The 19,568-nt window shown below is 43.0% G+C and overlaps 1 protein-coding gene across 3 annotated transcripts in view; it reads right to left on the bottom strand.

Moving 5' to 3' along the window:
- The window catches only part of TIAM1 (TIAM Rac1 associated GEF 1), a 448,677-nt gene that overhangs the window by 169,611 nt on the left and 259,498 nt on the right, over positions 1-19,568 (bottom strand). For all 3 annotated transcript variants that reach the window (XM_032277050.1, XM_032277051.1, XM_032277049.1), the window contains one exon: positions 2,417-2,593. The gene's annotated coding sequence lies outside the window, so the exon portion shown is untranslated. The remainder of the gene's footprint in view (positions 1-2,416; positions 2,594-19,568) is intronic.

Genomic DNA, 19,568 nt, shown 5'->3' with positions numbered 1-19,568 from the left:
AGTTCCACATGAACAATGCCCGCCCTGCGGGTCCGCTGGCCAGGGCCTGCCCAGTGTGGGAGTAAATAATCCGAAAGCTGATTCTACCACAGGGGTCAAACATCTCCAGTGCAAAATTCTTCTCATCCTCCGGAAGTAAAGTCTTAGATTTGAGATGCACATTCAAAATACAGACTTTGAGACAGTTAAAACCTTTCTCCAAGAATATTAATACGAGGCTGGGCACAGTGGCTCACACCTGTAATCCCAGCACTTTGGGAGGTCGAGGCAGGTGGATCACCTGAGGTCAGGAGTTTGAGACTAGTCTGGCCAACATGGTAGAACTCCATTTCTATTAAAAACTACAAAAATTAGCTGGGCATGGTGGGGGTGTGGCGCCTGTGATCCCAGCTACTCAGGGGGCTGAGGCACAAGAATCTCTTGAACCAGGGAGGCAGAGGTTGCAGTGAGTCAAGATAGCGCCATTGCACTCCAGCCTGGGTGACAGAGCAAAACTCCATCTCAAAAAAAAAAAAAAAGAATATTAATATGTAAATATGTCACACGCATATACAGATTCTGTATAAAAATTTTAATAAGCAATTATTCTAGATGGATTGCTTGTAGGGCTTTTTTTTCTTTTGAGATAGAGTCTCACTCTATTGCCCAGGCTGGAGTGCAGTGGTGCAATCTCAGCTCACTGCAACCTCTGCCTCCTGGATTCAAGTGATTCCCCTGACTCAGCCTCCTAAGCAGCTGGGATTACAGGCGTGCACCACCATGCCCAGCTAATTTTTTGTATTTTTAGTAGAGAAGGGGTTTTGCCATGCTGGCCAGGCTGGTCTCGAACTCCTGACCTCGTGATCCACCAGCCTTAGCCTCCCAAAGTGCTGGGATTATAGGAGTGAGCCACCACGCTCTGCACTTATAGGGCATTTTAATTTTCACAATTATACTTTTTTTGGTATTTTTCAATGTTTTTATACTAAACACGTAATTCATTTTAAGGAAAGAAAAATAAATAGAACATGCCAACAGGTTTTTAAGTCACTGAGTTTCTTTTACAGTCGAAGGGAGTGAGGATGTGGGCACTATGCTGACAGCTACAACAAAACCACATCAAACCCAAACTCTACAACAGATGGCCTGGGAAAATTACCTAGGATGAAGAAAACACTACCTAGCTTGGATTTACTCCACTTGTTCGCTACGTTTCAATGGCACACGGACCTCCGCTCATGGTATCTATGGCAGGGTTATTTGTACACTGACACATTCGTCTTTTTTTTAAGTACCCTCTTCTCACTTTATTATAAAATCTCAATGGCAGAAACCATACCTTACTTGTGATTGTAACCTAAATACACGGAAGTTTTAGCCTAGCTCTTCTGAGTGGGAATCTTCATCACTGACAATGTCTGATGATTATAAAAACAGCACTTCAAATACATCAAATCTTCGTTTTCACTGGTGGACCCAAGATAATCCAGTTCATATCATATTCAAGTCAAAAGTTAGCTATGAAAGCCAGGTTTCTCTGTCTTTGGTAAGGACAATGTGAAACCGACCATAAGGCACTTAATGATGTAAGTTATAATGATTAATAAGACAAATTTTCACTCCCCTGAGATATTTAAAAACTTATTAAAATAAACGTAATCATTACCCTTCTATGACTTGAAAACAGGCCTCCAAAACTGCAGAAGAAAGGATGAAATGTATTTATTTCTAAGTTAAATTTGAAGCGAAATCACAAGACAACAGATTGCAAATTTAAAATTAGCTTCTAGTGGGAGGTCTTGGTTTCAAGCCTGTTTTTTCCCTCCTGGAGGCTGAGCTTGAAGACGGTGTTGGGGGGTGGGGGTGAGGGAGAGCTAAGATTAAACTGAGACAAAGTTCTGAAAGTTTTCACTAAATTGTTACAACCCATGAAAAGAGTTTTGCCAAGTCACACACAAATACCCCGAACACCAGAGACTAAGCAGGAAAGTTTTGCAACAAATACAAGATGATCTTTGATTTTGAAAAGATTATTATTTTGACTGTGTTTATTTTTACTTTTTAAAGATTATCTGAAGCAGAAACAAAACATATTATTGTTTTCAAGTCAGATTTTGAAGCCCAGGTTCGCCTTTTTCAAACGTAATCCAATATAAAGATGGTGAAATCCAGGGATAAATTTAAGAGATCCTGAGGGCAAGTCACAGGGAGGAAAGGATTTCATAGGCACCTAACTTTTTCTTGTCTGTTTTGTTTTAACCTAATACTTTTGAATTGTCAGATGGGTGTGACCCTAATCCAAGGAGGTGATTCCAAATTCTTTTTCCCAGGAGCTACACACAACAATGGTGGTAAAATGTATCTGTCCCACCACCTTTGAAGCATTTCCATTAATTCATACAGACATACAGGCTCAAATATACATATGCAAACCTACCTTAAAAGGCAACAGTGGTCCCCAGCCCAACTTGCTCCAAGAGCACTGTGGCATTTACATATTGAGGATGGAAATGATGTCCGGATGAGCAGCCACTGGGCTGGGGATGGTGTCAGCACCTGCCCCCTGGGGTGGCCATGGCAGTTTCATCTAAGTCTATGAGAATGCACCACAAACCTGGAGAGGAGCGGGTCAGAGGGGAGAGAAAACCAGAAAGGAAATGATGAGGCAGAAGGAAGCAAATAGGCATTTTCCGTCAAACCCATTTCATCAATTCCATGATATCAACTTTTTGTGAAATATCGTCAGAGGCGTTTGAACCACAGCAACTCCATCTTTAGCTGGGTTAAATGAGGCTGAAACCTACTGGTCTGCATTCCCAGATGGTTAAGGCCATTCTAAGTCTTGGGATGAGATAGGTGGTCAGCACCAAGATACAGGTCAAAAAGACCTTGCTGATAAAACAGATTGCAGTGAAGAAGCCGGCTAAAACCCACCAAAACCAAGACGGTGATGAGAGTGACCTCTGGTCATCCTCACTGCTACACTCCCACCAGCACCATGATAGTTTACAATGCCATGGCAATGTCAGGAAATTACCCTGTACAGTCTAGAAAGAAGAGGCATGGGCCAGGCACGGTGGCTCACACCTGTAATCCCAGCACTTTGGGAGGCCAAGGCAGACAGATCACCTGAGGTCAGGAGTTCAAGACCAGCCTGCCAACATGGTGAAACCCCATCTTTACTAAAATACAAAAATTAAATGTGCACGATGGTGTGTGCTGGTAATCCCAGCCACTGAGGAGGCTGTGGTGGGAGAATCGCTGGAACCCAGGAGGTGGAGGTTGCAGTGAGCCAAGATCACACCATTGCATTCCAGCCTCGGTGACAAGAGCAAAACTCAGAAGAAAGAAAAGGCAAGAAAGGTAAGGAAGGGAAAGGGAAAGGGGGGAAGGAAGGAAGGAAGGAAGGAAGGAAGGAAGGAAGGAAGGAAGGAAGGAAGGAGGGAGGGAGGGAGGGAGGGAGGGAGGGAGGGAGGGAAGGAAGGAAGGAGTGGCATGAATGCTTTACCCCCCGTTTAGCATATAATCGAGAAATAACTACAAAAATGGGCAACCGGCAGCCCTTGGTACAGCTCTGTCTATGCTTTTATTCCTTCACTTTCTTAATAAACTTGCTTTCACTTTACAGACTCTCCCTGTGCGAGAATTCTTACTTGTGCGAGATCCAAGAACCCTCTCTTGGGGTCTGGATCAGGATCCCTTTCCTGTAACAATATGACATGCCAAATCAAAATGACAGGCTTAATCAGATACATAAATAAAGACCAGCTACAATACATAGCCCTACAGACTACGTTATCTTATTATTTTAATCTATCTGTGTATATTAAGGTATTAGAGAACAGAAACAGGTTACTATGAAATGATTCCCATTTCCCACTCAATCTTCAGTCTCAAGAAACAGAAATGCAAGGAAACCAGCAACCCTCAGTTATTCTCAAAGTAGTGCTCTATTCATAACAGGCACGGAACAAAATGCTGCAAGAGGGTAACACAGAAGCCCAAGTCAATCATATAGAACTTCCCATTGTATACAAGTTTTCTTAGGATGGCAAACATCAAATTCAGAGAAAATGCATGAAGAATATGCACTGGAAAGAATTTAGGTAAAAGATCCAACTGTAATTTAACATGGAAAATCAATGGACAAGAGCTCCAGGAACACGTAGTTGTTTTATTTCCTTTTTCTTTTAAAAGCCTGCCAGCAGAGGTGACATTACAAATACCATGGCATGCAAAACAAAGGCCTGAAGGGCCTCTTTGGGTGGTTTCATCTTGGTACTTTCTTCCCAGACATTCCCCTGGGGCTGCTCACTGCTGGTAGTTTCAGCAGGTGAGAACCCGAGATGAAAACCACTTTGAGCAGGAGCACGAAGAAAACTGCCTATTTTGTGGAAAGGAGCCACATACAGGCAGTAAGTAAATAAATATTTATGTCTAACCAGAAAGGAACCATAAGCAAAGACCGTGCTTCCTTGTCTTGGAAAAGAGTCTACTTAACCATGAAGTTAGTGACTCATGCTCACAGGGAAAGGGGCACAAGTTCTCAGCAATACCCCATTATTACCCCACGATACGTGCCCTTTCCACAGTTCCCCCAAAGCTTCCCGGTTCGCTCCCTTTCCCTGGACATCCTCCTTAAACAGCTCTCTGCAAAATTTCCAAATTTCTGAAGCAGTTCCTGAATTGCTTAGGAACTGGCAGAAATTAATAAGCAATAGCCCATTTATACTGAAATGGACTCATTACGGTGCCAGCTGCCAATAATTTGCAAGGCTGGATTCTTGCTGGCAAAGGAGGCCTGCAGGCGGCTGTCCTTCCACCTGCACAGCAGAGGCTGATAATGCATTTTCTATACTTTAACAAAATTATGTATTCAGATAGAATAATTTTTTTCCTCTATCTATATTCTTTTATTCCGGGGGGGGGGGGGGGCGACAACTTTATAGGGAGAAAGGGCATTATTTTAAAAACATAACGAAGTCGATTTGGTGTAACTTCTTTCTGATTTTGGCGGGGAAAAGATTTGCCTATGACCCTGATTGTAAAAGGGATCCATGATGTGGACTAATGAAAGCTCCACAATCAGCAGACATGCTAAGGTCACAATGTGCCAGCAAGTACGTATCCATTTCCCTTACAGCAAGTTAATGGCATCATGGCCTTGGAAATGGATGCCTCCACGGCAATTTGGGAACTACCAGTACCATGGATTTTCTCCAAGAGCTACAGAGAACTCAGTTTCACTCGGAGACAGCTACGTACCAAGCTCAGTGTTTTAAGTCCAAGCGAGGAGCCGTGCGGCATGCATCCGGACACATCTTGGCTTTGCAAGTCAAATCTTTACTTTCTGCATGACTTGGGGCAAACTCTAAATGTCCTATCCCTCTAACAAGTGGGGATGATAAGATTCCTAAATCACTGGGTTGTCATGAGCATTAAATGAGATCATCTATGTCACACAATCTGCCTCATGCCTATCCCATAATCAGTTCTCAATAAACATTACTATAGTCCACGATCGGTTCTCAATAAACATTAGCTATTATTTCCACTACTATTTAAAATGTTTAAACCATAAGGAATGTGCTACACAACGGGCCACTGTTATACAGGCTTCCTTAGTAAAATGATACCTAATTCATTGAAACTGAATCATATGTTATATCAGTCACCTTAAATTTGTTGTGGAACAAGAGGGAGAATTAACTAATCCAGCTAGAAGATGCACACGGTCTACGGGTCACTTGGCTACAGCTCACACACACACAACCATACTTATGAAATCCAGCAGTACCAGTACGTCTGCTTGCATTACATTAACGACCTAGGCAAGTGAATGTTGAAATAACCACGCTTTTCAGTCTCACTCTGAGGCATCCTTGATATGGTTTGGCTGTGTCCCCACCCAAATCTCATCTTGAATTGTAGCTCCCACAATTCCCACATGTCATGGGAGGGACCCAATGAAAGGTAGTTGAATCATGGGGGTGGGGGTTGCTCATGCTGTTCTCCCAATTGGTGAGTGGGTCTCATGAGATCTGATGGTTTTAAAAAGAGGAGTTCCCTGTAGAAGCTATCTCTTTGCCTGTGGCCATCCAGGTAAGATGGGACTTTCTCCTCCTTGCTTTCCACCAGGGTCATGAGGCCTCCCCAGCCACGTGGAACTGCGAGTCCAATTAAACCTCTTTCTTTCGAAAATTGCCCAGTCTCGGGTATGTCTTTATCAGCAGAGTGAAAACAGACTAATACAATCCTCAATTCATATGGCCAATTTCTGTTTCATGTGTCAAATAACCAGTTTTTACAGGAAAATGTGTATACTGGAAGTGAGGAAGGTTTTACCAAAACTAATCTCAGGTTTCAAATACCCACAAAAAATACCTGGATAGGGCTGAGAAGTCCCACTGCTCCACCCTGTAATATGATTTAAGACGAAAATACGGTGTCAGAAATAGTGTGTCCATGGCATTTAATCCTTGGCTTTTCCCCAAATGTCTGCTAGACCAGAACTTTCTTTTTCACATTCAAAGTGTCAAAGACACTGGGTGTGGGGGTGGAGGACAGATACAGAGCAATCCCTGTGGTTTGGGAGGTTGAGATGGGAGGATGGCATGAGGACAGGAGTTTAAGACCAGCCTGGGCAAAACAGTGAGACCCCCCGACCTCTACAAAAAATTAGCTGGGCATGGTGGTGTATGCGTATTCCCAGATACTTGGGAAGGCTGCATCAAAGGATTTCTTGAGCCCAGGAGTTTGAGGTCATAGCCTGGGCAACAGAGTGAGGCCCTAACTCAAAAAACAAACAAATAACAACCACAAAAACACACTCATAGGGGACATTCTGTCATTTTCAAGTCCTTTCAAGTTCCAGGGATCAGTGTACAGACAAAAGGATATGATATTGTATTTGCCCTCGAAAGACCCAAGTTCAATTACCAGGTGCTATTACTTCATAAATTATGTGATTTTTTGATAGTAAATTACCCATTCTGAAAACCATCAGAAAAAATGAGGACGTAATATAATCTGCCTTACCAACACTTACCTCTAATATCTTTTCTTATAGGAAAGAAGTAGATAATCAACATGTAACACTATAAACTGTAAAATTTATATAAGTATGTTAATTCTTACTGTGTTTACTATGATTTAGTGCCCCCAAGTTTTCCATAACTAGTAGGTTAATGATAATCAGGAAGTTTTCCTTTACACTGAGCTTAAACGAAGGGGGCAGAGGTCTTGGATCAAAATCCTAAACATTTATTCCATATACAATAAGCACGAACAGACTTTAGCTTTTAATAGTCATACTTAGACCCCAAATCAGTATTGACAGATGAATAGATGGAAGGTAGATGAGTAGATGGATAACTGGACAGATGGATGGATAATAGATATACAGATGAATGTTGGACAGATGGGTGGTGGATGGAGATAGAGATATGGATGAATGGTAGATGGGTAGATGGATGGATACAGGGACAGATGGATGGTAGATGACCAGGTGGATGGATGTAGATGGATGGATCTAGTGCATCAGAAAATTTTAAATGGTTCAGAAATTAAAGAAATTTCATCAGTCACTTTTTAAACTGTTACTTAAGAAAAAACTTGGGAATGACTTCCAAGGATGCACAATTTAAAAGGTAATAGGAGTAAGGGGAACCATGCATATCCTACTGAGCCACACACCCAGTTCCATTCAACAGTAAGCTTTATAACAGCCAAGTCAAATAGAAAAAGCATGGCAGTTGTAAAATTCACAATGTCCAGATTGACAGCTCAAAAGAAGCACAAAAGTTTTTGGTGCTTGGATGAGACAGGAGTCTGCACTGGTGGTCCTCTGAGGCCACTGTGATGTGATGAGCAACGCCCTGGACCTCATCCTTCCACCAAAGTTCAGTGACAAATTTCACAGGAATGTTTCTTGTCTTGACAATTATTTTTTTAAAAAGTCGCAATTCAGCAGAAAGCAGCCGTCTTGAAGATGTAGGATACTGCTACAGAGTGGACAGACGGTGTTCCTTCCAGGAAATTCCTCTTGAGCACTGTCTGCCCTCCACAGAGTACATAAGCATGACTGAGAGGGAGTGACCTTGAGACGGGCTCGCCAGCTCACAGCTGATTGCAGCTAGGACATGCTGACAGATGACCACACCCCATCTGGTGTAAAGCCACCGTTCCACCACGGGTGTGTCTGTCTGGCTTCTGTGAAAGCTGAGATGGCAATAAGGATTCACGCACAAAGCAGAGCTGCCCCCGCTTCCCACTGACGGCCCTGGGGCAGGGCCAGGACTCCCTGGTGAAAAACCAACGCTGGCCGGGTGCAGTGGGTCACGGCTGTAATCCCAGCACGTTGGTAGGCGAGTGGATCACACGGTCAAGAGATCGAGATCATCCTGGCCAACAAGATGAAACCCCATCTCTACTAAAAATACAAAAATTAGCTAGTCATGGTGGCACACGCCGGTAGTCCCAGCTATTCAGGAATCCTCCTGAGGCAGGGGAATCGCTTGAACCTGGGAGGCAGAAGTTGCAATGAGCCGAGATTGCGCCACTGCACTCCAAGCCTGGCAACAGAGAGAGACTCCAAAAAAAAAAAAAAAAAAATCCCTCCAAACAGATGAATGAGCCATGATAAGGGGCCCAAGTTCCCATTCCATAAAGTATGAATGAAATAGTTTTAGCCCAGCCATTTTTTTACGGCAGGTATAAAAAGACACCCAAATAAGAAAAAATTAAAAACTTCCCAGAAGTTTCCACATCCACAGACTGTCCTAGTTTGGATCAATGTTACTTCCTAATGTATCTAAATATATCCTAAATAAACTAAGCAAGAAAGCATATTCATAGAATCAATATGTTTAAGGATAAGTTGGGAACTATCTAAAATCATTGCTTTAATCTTAAAGTAGTGAATCTTTGGCAACACTTAACCAACAGGTTCAGCCAGGACAGACATTGCCATATTTCTTAGGAGTAAGTCGGTCCATTGCAAAGTGAAGTTAATATGTTCCACCTGAACTTAGGGCAAGCTAACATTTATGGAAAGCTTACTATCTGGCTGGCACTGTGTTCATGACTTCAGGCCAAAATACACTTTAGACTTCCCCTAAGTTCTTGGGGTTTAACACCTTGCAACTACACCTCTTGACTGATAGCTGCCAACACGCTACAAGGCTGACATCACGTCATTTCCTGCAAAGCTCACTCCGAACAGGGTTTGGAAGTCACCAGACCCCCAGGGCCGTGTCACACAGCCGGTGTCTAAATCTCCCAAATATCCATACAGCCTGACCCCAGGAATGGTTCAAATGAGGCCCCAGCTCGCTAAAATGGATGTAATAACTTTTTCAGGACACACCACGAGAATCACGTGCTTTCTCCAAAATCCAAGCAGCATCCTGTTCCCATTTCTTAAAGCCTCAAAGCTACTCAACACTTGGGAATTCCACCCATTCCAAGAGTAGTGACTGTGGAATACTGGAACCCAGCTTTGGGCTCGCTCTTGGCTCCTAAATTCCAAGCTTGAGTCACATCAAAAAAGCACACCCATGTCACTAAGGCAGGGTAGAACATCTGATCCCCAAAGAAAATAGAAATGGAGCTGAATGTAATTAACTTCCAATGCTTAGAACTGTCCTTTGCTATTTCACCACATTACAGCTTAACTTACAGGGTGTTCCCTGTGGGAGAACTAGGTTATCTAAGCACGTGCAAGAAGACAGTGGGAGAGGATGTGTTCATCCTCCGTGTTTTCATACCTCCTAGGAAACACAGGAAAGTAATAACCCTTAAACCGCACACCAAAATACTCATCTCAAGAACATATCAACACCTTGGTTTAGAAGAGATGTCAAAACCAAATCACTTTACCCAACAACTCATTTTCCAAAATTGGGCCACCCTTAGGTATCTTCCCTTAAACAGAGCTCCTTCCTACTCCCATGTAAGTTGTAGAAGCCACACCAGGCACAGGAGGAAGCCACGCTTCCTGGGACACATGGCAGGGTGGGTGGAGGGTAAAAACTCCTCTTTCACTGTCAAAGACTCAAGCTCCAGGAATTTTTTTTTGGGGGGGGCAGGGAAGATGGAGTCTCGCTCTGTCACTCAGGCTGGCGTACAGTGGTGCAGTCGATCTTGGCTCACTGCAACATCCAGCTCTCGGGTTCAAGCGATTCTCTTGCCTCAACCTCCTGAGTACCTGGGACTACAGGCATGTGCCACCACACTTGGCTAATTTTTTTTTGTATTTTTTTAGTACTGATAGGGTTTCACCATGATAGCCAGGCTAGTCTTGAACTCCTGACCTCAAGTGATCTGCCCACCTTCGCCTCCCAAAGTGAGGAATCTGATTCTAATTCTCTGTTTTCCAAGCATGAGGTTCAGCCTTGAGCCAGCCTGAAGACAAGGGAGTCTCTATTCTAAGGGGCATGGCCCTACATGGGAAGTCAGGGAAAAAGGTACCGCAAGGGACTCTCAGTCTCGGCAGCTTCTGTCTACCTCCAAGACACTCTCCAGACCTGCCCCAGTGACCCAAAACAGGAAAGTGCACCCACAATTTTCCTGATGGCCTCTGACCTCTACAGCCTGGCTTCCCCTAATCTGTTCTCTTACCATGCTGCCAAGAGGAAAGTCTTCAGCCAAAAATCGAGTCAGGATATCAAGGGGTCCCCCTTCTTCATCAGGAAGCAGACCAAGATGGGGTCATCCACCATGATTCCATTCCCCCAAGCCAATTCCCTGACCCAGAGCTGCCTTCCCACACAGAGGGGTGTGGCCAATTTGGAATCAGGGAAGAGCTGGGGGTGGGGGTGTGAGGCAATGCCCTCAAGAGGGCAGCGTGGCAACTAAGCCTGTTGGCAACAAGGTCTGGGGCTGCCTGCATCCAACAACAGAGAAGATATCCCAGGCCCCGCTGGAGAGGTCACAGGGACGGGGTGTGAAAATCTGCCTTGTTGTCCCTGGACGCTTTGAGACTAAAGGGCCCATCCAAAAAGAATTCCTCCCCGCCATGGAATTGCTGCTTCCGCCTTGGGTCTGTCTCTGCTGCTGCTGCACTTGTGTTGATGTCATGAAATTCTTTTAATAGAACATGGTTAAAGAGAGATGTCAGGCCAGGCGCAGTGGCTCATGCCTGCAATCCCAGCATTTTGGGAGGCCAAAGTGGGTGGATAACTTGAGGTCAGGAGTTAGAGTCCAGTCTGTCAAACATGGTAAAATGCCGTCTCTACTAAAAATACAAAAACTTAGCCGGGCACTATGGCAGGTAACTGTAATCCCACGTACTCAGGAGGCTGAGGCAGGAGAATCACTTGAACCCAGGAGGTGGAGACTGCAGTGAGCCAAAATTGTGCCACTGCACTCCAGCCAGGCACAGAGCAAGACTCCGTCTCAATAAATAAAAAAATAATAAATTAAATTGAGATTTCAATCCTCTAGATAATGTGAATGCTTTTAAGGTTATGACATTGTAAGTGGAAAGGAAGGAAGAAAATCTATAAAGTATGTAAGTGTGTGTATGTATTTGATTAGCAACTTAATTTAATAACTAAAAGGCATTGATATGATAGTTGGGAAATGAGAGCTGCCATATGTAAAAAGTGAAATTGTAATAGGATGGTCTGTTACGCTGTTGCTGGGGGATATTATGAGCTTCAACCTTTATATGTGTTTAGGTGGCATAACCTAACAGAAGGACTTTAATCAAAGACTAAGTAAAACATCACAGTGCAGCAAAGAACACTGTGCTTTAAAAAGGATTTAAAGGATCCAGGCACAGTGGTTCATGCCTGGAATCCTAGCATGCTGGGAGGCTGAGGCGGGAGGACCACTTGAGCCCAGGGGTTTGAGACCAGTCTGGGCAACATGATGAGACCTATCTCTATTTCTTTCAAATAATAGTAATAATATTTAAAGGACCAGACTTGGTGGTCCTTTAAATATTATTATTATTATTATTATTTTAAAGAGTCTTGCTCTTGTTGCCCAGTCTGGAGTGCAATGGCTCGATCTCAGCTCACCGCAACCTCTTTATCACGCCTGTAATCCTTGCACTTTGGGAGGCCAAAACAGGAAGATCACTTGAGCTCAGAAGTTTGAGATCAGCCTGGGCAACACAATAAGACATCATCTCTACAATAAATTATTTTTAAAAGTAAAAAAAATTACCTGGGTGTGGTGGCATGTACCTGTAGTCCCCAGTCTGGGGTGGCTGAGCCAGGAGGATCACTTAAGCCCAGGAGATCAAGGCTGCAGTGAGTTTCGGCTGTGCCATGCTACTCCACCCCAAGCAACAGAGACACCCTGTCTCAACAAGTGTCTGTGTGTGTGTGTGTGTGTGTGTGTGTGTATTTATTTACAGGAATTCTTCCTACAGATTTTCAAAATAGAGGTGATTCTTTACCCATAAATCCTCATCTTTTAAAAGAGAAGAACTGAGATTGAAATTTGAGGACTTTGTCAGAGGTACCACAGATAGAGTGATGTAACCACGGTCACAACACCCCAAGTCTCAAGTCTCTCCCTTGGTCCCAAATTCCCCTTTACTCACTTCTCATTTTAAAATGAAAAAAAAAGAAAAAAAAAAAAAAAACTACTTTCAAAATGATCAAGTTTTTATTTGCAAATCACTTCAAGTTGTTTCACAGTTATAGAATTAACACTACAAGTACTAACACGTAAAAAACATAATTCTTTATTTCATTGATTTTAAGAAACACCGTTTTTCACTTTTAACATCTCTGAAATTAAACACATCTTACAATCACAATGGTGTATTGGGATTTAGTCGGTGCCGCTTTCTCTGCTTCTTAGTGGTATGCAAAATAGTGGTGCATTTTACAAATGACAGCATTTTATGAAATGGAGTACATAAAAATAGACTTCTAAATAGCTACACTTAGGACTATCTAAAAACTGCTTACAAATTGTTTGGGTAAGACAGAGTGTCTATGTAGAATTTTACTGAGTATCACATATTCACTTCAACTCAACCAACATTTTCCTGGGCACCTGTTATATGTTTGGAATGAGGAAATAGACCATTTATGAGCTCTACAATCTGGGGAGACAGTGGGCACTTACCCACTCAGACAGGGCTATAACCACTAGTTTGGCATTATTAATAGTAAAGGATGTGGCCGGGCGTGGTGGCTCATGCCTATAATCCCAGCACTTTAGGAGGCCAAGGCGGGCAGATCACCTGAGGTCAGGAGTTTGAGGCCAGCCTGACCAACGGGGAGAAACACCATCTCTACTAAAAATACAAAATTAGCCGGCTGTGGTGGCGCATGCCTATAATCCCAGTTACTCAGAAGGCTGAGGCAGAACAATCACTTGAACCCAGGAGGCAGAGGTTGCGTTGAGCCAAGATTGAGCCATTGCACTCCAGACTGGGCAACTAGAGCAAGACTCTATCTTAAAAAAAAAAAAAAGTGAAGGATGTGAAGAAATAGACTAATTCTGCAAGGAGAGGCTATCGGTTGATTCTGGTCCTGAAAGGTTAATAGGATTTGGTTTACCTTAGGAGGATGGGAGGAAATGAACAGGGATAGGAGAGAGTTTACACATGAGAAGGACAGAAAATTCCAGTAAAAGAGAAGGGTATAAGGAAAGACTCTGAGGAATGAAAGTATCATTCACCCAATATTGTAGGCAGGCAAGTGCGTGGGAAAAAGTTGGAAGTGATGAAGCTAAAAAGATGGGCTGGGGATGCTATGGATGTTATACAAAGGAACTGAACGTTATTATGTTTGATGGGATTACGTGATGAGATTTTTTTTTTTTTTTTTTTTTTTTTTTTTGAGATGAATCTTGCTCAGTCACCCGGCCTCGAGTGCAGTGGCACGATCTCAGCTCACTGCAACCTCCACCGCTGTGATGGAATTTTATTACAGGGGTTACATGATCAAACATAGTTTTCTCTCCATAGTTTTCTCTCCTGGTAGCTTGGAAGAGAAGGGGAAGACTTAGCAAGCAATCAATCGCATGGGATGGCCCAACTGGGACATGAGTGCCCTGTCGTAGTGAGAATGAGAGGTAGGATCACCAGGACTTGGTGGCCACATACATCCTTTGCGGAACGCAGAAGGGAGAACGAGGAGACATAGACTTCTCTGAAGTTCCTGGTTTGGTAACTGAAAACATGGAAGGGGACAATAACATCTTCCACTCTGAGGTATAATCAAGCACTTGATTCAAATGGTATCCCTTAGAGGCCACAATTCACTGACAGTGATCTTACTGGAAATTCAGTGACCATTCCACAGAGGGCCTCAAAAACAAAGGAATGAAACCCACTAGAACAGCAATACAATTTGAAAAAAAAAAAAAAAAACTCCTGCCTTAGTGTGTTTGGGCTGCTATAAAAACATATCTTAGATTGAGTAATTTATAAACAACAGAAATGTAGCTCACAGTTCTAGGGGCTGGGAAGTCCAAGTTCGAGTTGCCAGCAGATTCAGCATCTGATGAGGGCCTATTCCTCAGAGTATGTTGCACCTTCCTGCTATGTCATCTCCTGGTGGAAGGGGCAAACAGGCTCCCTGAAGCCTCTTTTATAAAGGAACAAATCCCATTTCTGAGGGCAGAGCTCTCATGACCTAATCAGGTCCTAAAGATGCCACCTCATAATACTATCACATTCAGGTATTAGGTTCCAACATAGGAATTTACACCAACATTCAGAGCATTACAAATTGTTTCAGTAAGTCTCCCAAAAAGCTTAGATCAAGAAGGATATTAGAATGGAGACACAAATAATGGACAATTTCAATGTATAATTACAGAACTTAAAACACACACAAAAACAAAAACGAAATCCTCTAATAATCCATGGGAGGCCAGAAGTTTCAAACATCATCTCAACCACACTTTCTATGGAGTAAATCAATACCTGTAATATTACATGGATTTAACAGCATCAATAACTTGATGCAAAAATAAAAATAGGATGCCTCAGCCTTGGTGTCGTAAAGTTAAAAAGTAAATCAGATCGGGGTTCAGCCTCCAAAATACTCTTGAGTTGCAGGAAACCCACCATGCTCTTCACTCTTATTATTTAAATAAGATCATCAAATGCAGGCGGTGATCAAAGCTATACAAACCACAGCACGAAGTATCTGCAATGTATAAATAAGCATGCCCAAGTGCCACTTAAACACATGTAGCATTTAAGGACAATCACTTAACTCTTCTGTGAGTGCATAAAATAAGAAGTCAATAGCTTCACAATACCAAGCAGATCTCAGGCAATGCCCTGGTTTATGTGAGTGACCAGGACAGCAAAGAATGAGAGTGGAGCACGTGGCAATGAGCACAGAGGATTGGCTAGAAAGACATGAGTTAACTATAGGTCGCAAGTGACTCAGCCCAACTCGCCTGGGCACCCATTCGTTTTGAAGTTAGGATGATGATCTGGAAGTTTTTGTGCTCCCCACTCCTGGAAAGAAGTCCATGTTTCTTTAACTTGCTCAAGTCAAAACCCACGAGCATCACAATGGTAACCACCGTGAGATTTTTCTCTAGTGGGTATTCTGTTTTCAGTATATAGGTGATTCAATTAAGCAAAAGTACCACGAAATGGACCCCAGAAAAGTAACCTAACCTCACTGTAAAGCTGGTGCAAGAGTTTTTGGCTGTACAACAATTCATGTTCATCCCAGCCAAATGACAAATTGGGAGAGAATAAAAAGCATATGAAGTCATTGCAAACCACATTTGTTAAAGTAGAAGAAAAAAAAAATCAAAGAGTCCATATTCTCCTCCCCAAAATCATAAGAGGGTAATCAGCCTCTTTTAACATAAAGGCTGTTCCTGGGGAGTCATGGGAACGTTTCTCAAACACTGATACATCAAAGTCCCCATGCAGAAACCAATACATAAAATCACAAAGCAAATCTGTTTCTTATATGACAGCAACTGGCTTTAAAAGCTTGGCATTCACTGCCAAGAAATATCTATGGGAACACACACAATGCAAGGGAAACAGACACTAGGCTTGCCTTCTAAGAATCAATGAGTATACTCCTGTCCAGGGCATTATGATGCAAATGGTTCTACTGGCATCCATGCCCACCCAAAAGAGTATGCCTACCACTGCTTATTTATTTAATGTATAGATTATATACATGAAGTACTGTTCAAATACATTATGCACATTTCAATTTTCTGTATATATTTATAAAACACGTAATTTATTTGAACCAACAGAAATACATAAAAATCTAAAGGCAAACAAAAAAAAGAAATATAAGTTTTGAAATCTCCTTCTATGCCCTGATGAATTCATCTGCATATTCATCTGATATTGAAGGCCACAGCTAAAGGAGATACAAGGCCGATCTGGAACCTACCAAAAAAATCAGGAAAGGCAACATGTGGAAAACTCAGGTTCAAAAAAACAAAACATCGGCCGGGCACGGTGGCTCACATCTATGTAATCCCAGCACTTTGGGAAGCCAAGGCAGGCGGATCACCTGAGGTCAGGAGTTCAAGACCAGCCTGGCCAACATGGTGAAACCTCATCTCTGGTTAAAAAAATACAAAAATTAGCCAGGCATGGTGGCACATGCCTGTAATCCCAGCTACTTCGGAGGCTGAGGCAGGAGAATCACTTGAACCCGGGAGGCAGAGGTTGCAGTGAGCTGAGATCATGCCACTGCACACCAGCCTGGGCAACAGAGCAAGACTCAGTCTCAAAAAAAAAAGCCAGATAGTAGAATAGCTTTTCACCAAAGAGGATCTGTTTTCTGTTGCTGGAGAGTGCTTTGGTAACTTGCAAACCCCACCTGAGTTTCCTCAGTTTCCCCATCTGTACAGTCAAAATTTTATCTATATTTTAGCCTTATTACGAAGCCACATCATGTATGAGGGCCAAAATCTCCCAGATTATTCAGGAAGGTAGCACACCACCATTCAGGAGACATGTACTGAAATCCTCCGGCTGCTCTGAAATCATCTGCGGATAGCACTAGTGCTCACTAGGGACCATTAAATCCAGTTGTGCTTTTGCAACAACAATAACAACAAATTATCCCTTCACCAGTTGTTAATAAAACTGCACCATATGTAGAAAAAGAAACTATAGGACAGAAGGACTCATCCCTACCCACCACGAGACAATACAGCATACTGTGATTCACCAAGATGCAGCAAATAAAAAACACCTTTCTGACCGTGGCTGCATAGCTCAGTGTGGGGGAGTTCAGACACAGCCAGGGTAAGTAGCCAAGAAATTTCAGTTGTATAGTCTGGAAGAATAAAGGTTAACAATAACGAGCATGAAAAATTATTTTTAAAAATTTTATATACAAAACTGTTGTTCTCCTCATAGTCAGAAAAAAAAAAAAAAAAAAAAAGCTTCATTTTCCGGAAACCTCTCTCTGGCCAGCTTCCAAACCAGAAAGTCACTGCTGATGATGGAGGAGCTCTCCTTAGGAGCTCATATGGCTATGGCCTCCCATCTGCATCTGATCTTGCTGATGCTGATCTGCACCCCTCCAAAATACACACCCTTCCCTTGAATTCTATGCCTTTATTTATTTATTTATTTATTTATTTATTTATTTGGACAGAGTCTGGCTCTGTTGCCCATGCAGCAATGCAATGGTGAGATCTCGACTCACTGCAACCTCCACTTCCCAAGTTCAAGCGGTTCTCCTGCCTCAGCCTACCAAGTAGCTGGGGCTACAGACATGTACTAAAACATCCAGCTAATTTTTGTATTTTTAGTGGAGATGGGGTTTCACCATGTTGGCCAGGCTGGTCTCAAACTCCTGACCTCAGGTGATCTGCCCACCTTGGCCTCCCAAAGTGCTGGGATTACAGCCGTCAGCCACTGCACCCGGCCGAATTCCATGCCTGTATACCCCGCAGATATTTCTCTTGTCCCAACTGTAGGTTCTGCCCACAGCCTTCTATCTGGCTCTATCTAGCTCCTTCCAGACTCTCCTTCTTCAGCACAAATCCTTCTTTCTCGCCTCCTGGGGTTATCCCATTGATGACTCACCACTTAGGCTCATAACCTTCCACCCTTATGATTCACCCTTATGAGGACAGTGTAATTGATAAATGAAACATTGGCTTAGGATCTGAGAGACCTGACCCTAATCGGCCACTCAATGTATCTGTAACCTTAAACCAGCACTTAACATCCCAATGAACCACTTTCTCCATCTGCATAACAGGATTCCTGCCTGCAGGTTTGTGCTAGAAGTTAAGCGAGGCAACGTATAGAAACACACCTTTCCGTGGTATTTAGTTGAGGCTTCATGAATGTTCATTTCTTTCTTTCCTCCTGTCTCCTTCTTCCCCTGGTGCTTCCTCCAAGGTCCCTGCAGTATCTTCTACGACTTGTCCCTTCTATTCCTGCCCTTCCAATCCAGGTCACCTTGTTTTCAATTACCATTGTTTTCTGTTTGTTTGTTTAGATACAGCCTTGCTCTGCTGCCCAGGATGGAGTGCAGTGGTGTTACCTCAGCTCACTGCAGTCTCTACCTCCCAGGTTCAAGTGATTCTTGTGCCTTAGCCTCCCGAGTAGCTGGGATTACAGGCGTGCACCACCATGCCGGGTTAATTTTTATACTTTCAGTAGAGACAGAGTTTCACCATGCTGGCCAGCCTGGTCTTGAACTCCTGGCCTCAAGTGATCCACCCGTTTCAGTCTCCCAAAGTGCTAGGATTACAGGCACGGGCCACCATGCCTGGCTTTTTTTTTTTTTTTTTTTTAAAGACAAAGTCTCACTTTGTCACAGGCTGGAGTGCAAGGTAGGGTTGAAGACGCAGGGAAAAAATGATGCTGCAGTTTGAGTGCAAAGGCATCTGGAGGCAGAATTGCTTCCTCCTCACACCTCAGTCTTTTGTCTTAAGATCTTTGACTGACTGGATGAGGCCTATCAATGTTACGAAGGGTCATTTGCTTTACTCAACCGCTACTGATGTAGATGATAATTACATCCAAACATACCTGATAGCAACATCTTGACTGGTATTTGATCAAATAACTAGGGACCACAACTTACCAAGTTGAAAAATCAAATGAATCATCATTCCCCCCACCACAGACTCTTTATCTAGTACCTAGTAATGCCATCAATATTAGCCAAAGGAAGAAAGAGAATAAAATGTATTTCCCCACAGAATGTCTACAGTGCAATATCCAACAGGTGCTCTTGACAAGACTCTCTTCCATCCCATAAGGCCACCTGTCCTGTGCTCTCAAGGGAGGTCAGCTCAGGTGTTGCAGGTAGCCACAGTCTCCAGGGCATGAAGAGGTCACTGAGAAGAGCGGCAAGGCTTCCAGGATGTCTGCCTTGCCATATATTTCAAGACAATTGCAACCATAAAAGCTTATGTTTCTTGGTAGCCAACATCATCGAGTGGTGACTTATCTTTCATTTCAACATGGAAAACTGTATCAAAATATATTTGCAGATTGGAAAACACACATACCCAGGAATACTACAGAAGTTTATACCACAGATTCTGGCTCTTAGCACAGCCCTGACTTTTAAACAATGTCTGCCCCCCCCACCCCAACAAACATAAATTTTGGAGGTCCTAGGTACATAAGCTACCCTGTTGGT

The sequence above is a fragment of the Sapajus apella genome, unplaced genomic scaffold (assembly GCF_009761245.1).
Source record: "Sapajus apella isolate SASKATOON/1434 unplaced genomic scaffold, GSC_monkey_1.0 scaffold8, whole genome shotgun sequence".
Taxonomy (NCBI): Eukaryota; Metazoa; Chordata; class Mammalia; order Primates; family Cebidae; genus Sapajus; species Sapajus apella.
Note: the sequence above shows the minus strand (reverse complement) of the source record. Positions and strands in the feature narration are given on the sequence as shown.